Below are 4,202 nucleotides of genomic sequence, written 5' to 3' on the forward strand. Positions count from 1 at the left end.
CCGAGACGCTCATTTTTGCCTAAGTTGCCCTTTCAGGTTTTCAACTTAGCGAGCTTTTCTTTAAGCGAAGTACTTTTTGAAGGATAGAAAAACACTTAGAAAGGGGGGGTTTGAATAAGTGTAGCTTTAAAAACTTGACAGATAAAAATAAATTGCACAGTTATTTTTATCCTGGTTCGTTGTTAACTAAACTACTCCAGTCCACCCCCGCAGAGATGATTTACCTCAACTGAGGATTTAATCCACTAATCGCACGGATTACAATGGTTCTCCACTTAGTCAGCAACTAAGTCTTCCAGAGTCTTCTGATCACACACTGATCACTCCAGGAACAACTGCTTAGATACCCTCTAAGACTTTTCTAGAGTCTACTGATCCACACGATCACTCTAGTTACAACTGCTTAGATAACCTCTAAGACTTCCTAGAGTATTCTGATCCACACGATCACTCTAGTTACTTACAACTTAATGTAATCAATTCTAAGAGTATTACAAATGCTTCTTGAAAGCGATAATCACAACTGTGATATTTCTCTTAACGTTTAAGCTTAATCTCACTAATATATTACAACAGCAATGTAGTGAGCTTTGATGAAGATGAAGATTCTGAGCTTTGAATTGAACAGCGTTTCAACAAGTTAATTTTGAGTTGTTTGTTCAGAAATCGTTAACCTTGCTTCTCATCAGAACTTCATATTTTATAGGCGTTGGAGAAGATGACCGTTGAATGCATTTAATGCTTTGCGTGTTCCGTACAGCATCGCATTTAATGTTATACGCTTTTGTCAACTACCTCGAGCCTTGTTCACGCTGTGTCTACTGACGTAGCCTAGAATAGCTTTTAACGTTCCTTTTGTCAGTCAGCGTAGCTTGCCACTTGTACTTCCTTCTGATCTGATGTTTGTGAATACAACGTTTGAATATCATCAGAGTCAAACAGCTTGGTGCATAGCATCTTCTGATCTTCTGACCTTGAAGTGCTTCTGAGCGTGATACCATCAGAACTTCAGTGCTTCTGTTCTCTTGTTCTTCTGATGCTTCCATAGACTCATGTTCTGATTCTGCTTCGACCATCTTCTGATGTCTTGCCAGACCATGTTCTGATGTTGCATGCTGAACCCTTTGAGACAAAGCTTCTGAGCGCTGAATTATGCGTACTCTTTATATATTTCCTGAAAAGGAAATTGCAATGGATTAGAGTACCATATTATCTTAAGCAAAATTCATATTATTGTTATCATCAAAACTAAGATAATTGATCAGAACAAATCTTGTTCTAACAATCTCCCCCTTTTTGATGATGACAAAAACATATATAAATGATATGAATTTGCGATCAGAAAGAATAGACGGCAAAAGACAAATTACACAGCTATAGCATAAGCATATGAATATGTCTCCCCCTGAGATTAACAATCTCCCCCTGAGATAAATAATCTCCCCCTGAAATAAATACTCGAAGAACTTTAATAAAAGACTTCCCTGATTATTTCGGTAGAGACGATCATATAAGCTTCTGTCTTTAGAGAATTCATAGCTTCTGACTTCTGCTTCCATTGGACAGCTTCAGAACTAGAATTTCTTTAGATCCTTAGAACACTCACAGCTTCTGATTCCTGCTTCCATCTAGGACAGCTTCAGAACTTGAATTTCTTTGATCTTTTGAACATTCACAGCTTCTGACTTCTGCTTCCATCCAGGACAGCTTCAGAACTTGAATTTCTTTGATCTTCTGAACATTCACAGCTTCTGATTTCTGCTTCCATTTAGGACAGCTTCAGAACTTGAGTTTTCTGGATCTTTAGAACATTCGCAGCTACTGATTTCTGCTTCCCTCGGATAGCTTCAGAGCTTTGAATTTCTACCAACATCACTTCATGCTAGATTTGTATCAGAACATTGTTGAATGTACCAGAGCATCATCTGAGCATCTCTACATCCTGAAATGTTACAGAACAAAAACTAAACGACAAAAGTCAGCATGAACGAGTTAGAACATAAAATGTATATTTGAACACATGATATGTATCAGAGCCATATAGGCTAAAATAATGTATCAGAGCAAATAGAATTTTGTCAGATCAAATAGACAAATATAGATCAAATTCTATTATCAGTGCTTCTGATTCCTGAAGCTTGACAGCACTCAGCTTGCTTCAGTTTCCATGGTTTTGCTTCTTGTGTTTGCTTTGAAGATTCTCTTCATTTCTTTATACCTGCAAAACACTTAAACCATATAGAACTTGCAGTTCTTGTTAGTGAATGTGTGGGAGCTTTGCCCAGCAACTGATAGATTAATCAAATCATTTATCATTTATCTTCTCCCCCTTTTTGTCATAACATCAAAAAGAATATTTCAAAAGATTCAGATGAATAAAACGACAAGTAAAGAACACAGGAATGTAAATCAAGAAAACTTTTTATTGATAATCAAAACAGATTACAAGAGAATATTTTTAACAAGCAGATGCAACAAGGAAAAGAAAACTACTAAGACCCAAGCCTAAGACCCTAGCTAAGACAAAATCTGTGCCAGCATGCCATGAAGGAGTGAAGCGCATCATTGACTGCTTCTTGGACTTCCAGGCGAGGGGTCAGGGAGACTTGGTTCTGATGCAGATCTTCCACAATCTTTATCAGAGACAACATTCTCAGCAGGTGAAGATGAAGAGATTTCTTCGGAATGGGTTGAGGGAGAGGAAAGGTTAGATGAAGAGGAAGTTGAGTCTATAAGGAAACAAGATGAGGAAGAAGATGGAGATGATGGAGGGCTTTCACCAGGGGGATGAAACACACGTCTAGAATAGTTTCCAGAAAGCATTGCTTCGAATGGATTCACCTTGAGAGGGTCATAGGTGATCTTTATCTTTTTGGGTTTGGAGGGAGATGTTTCAACAGCTTTCCTCTTGTTGTTTTGATCTTTACCACGGTTTCCTGGGCTTGATGAGGAGTTCATGATGGATTTGCAGATAATGAACGGGTAGGGTTTGATATGAATGCAAAAAGATAGAGTGAATAGAGAAAATATGAGAGGGAAGGAAAAATGATTGAAGAATATAAAGAAAAACTGAAAGAGAGTTAATGATAACAAACATTTAATGTTGCGTGACGCGAGGAGAGATAATAAAGACAAATGAGGTGACTAGCACAGTTACCTATGGTCAGCGTCCCTTCAACTGCACGCGCGCTTATCCATGAACAGTAACGACAGGTTTACCATCCCGAGATAAAGCGTTACAGCTGTTTTGCTTTAAAAGAGGTTCTGAATCAACTTAGATAATGAAACGTTAGTAATAACCGAATCATAATTTCTAAAAGATTTCTAACAGAACTTCTGAAAAAAAATGATCCATTTTTATTTCAGAAGATACTCATACATGAGAACTTCTCATTTTCTCATTCTGGGCATAAATCCATACTGATGTTCTTCAGAATGAACTTAAACCTATCTTCAGCCAGGGGTTTTGTAAAGATATCAGCCCATTGATGGTCTGTATCAACAAAGTTTAAAGATATAACACCCTTCTGAACATAGTCCCTTATGAAATGATGTTTAATCTCAATATGTTTAGCTTTTGAGTGAAGAATAGGATTCTTAGATAAACATATAGCAGAAGTATTATCACAGAATATAGGAATGTTACTCTCAAATATCTGATAATCTTCTAACTGACTCTTCATCCAGAGCATCTGTGTACTGCAACCAGCAGCAGCGACATATTCTGCTTCTGTCGTTGATAGAGCAATAGTTGCTTGCTTCTTGCTGTACCAGGAGATCAAATGACTTCCAAGAAATTGGCAACTTCCTGAAGTACTCTTTCTTTCAATTCTGTCTCCAGCATAGTCAGCATCGCAGAATCCTACTAAGTTGTATTCTTTAGATTTTCTGTAAACTAAGCCAACATTAGTAGTACCTTTCAGATACCTTAGAATTCTCTTAACAGCAGTTAAATGAGATTCTCTAGGATCTGATTGGAATCTAGCACACAAACAAACACTGAACAGAATGTCAGGTCTAGAAGCAGTCAGATATAGAAGAGATCCAATCATACCTCTGTACAACTTCTGATCTACCTTCTTACTTACCTCATCCTTACCTAGGATGCATGTTGGATGCATAGGAGTTTTGGCTTCTTTGCAGTCCAGAAGATTAAACTTCTTCAGAAGTTCCTTCACATACTTGGTTTGGTGAACATACGT

Source organism: Vicia villosa, unplaced genomic scaffold (assembly GCF_029867415.1).
Source record: "Vicia villosa cultivar HV-30 ecotype Madison, WI unplaced genomic scaffold, Vvil1.0 ctg.001316F_1_1, whole genome shotgun sequence".
Lineage (NCBI taxonomy): Eukaryota > Viridiplantae > Streptophyta > Magnoliopsida > Fabales > Fabaceae > Vicia > Vicia villosa.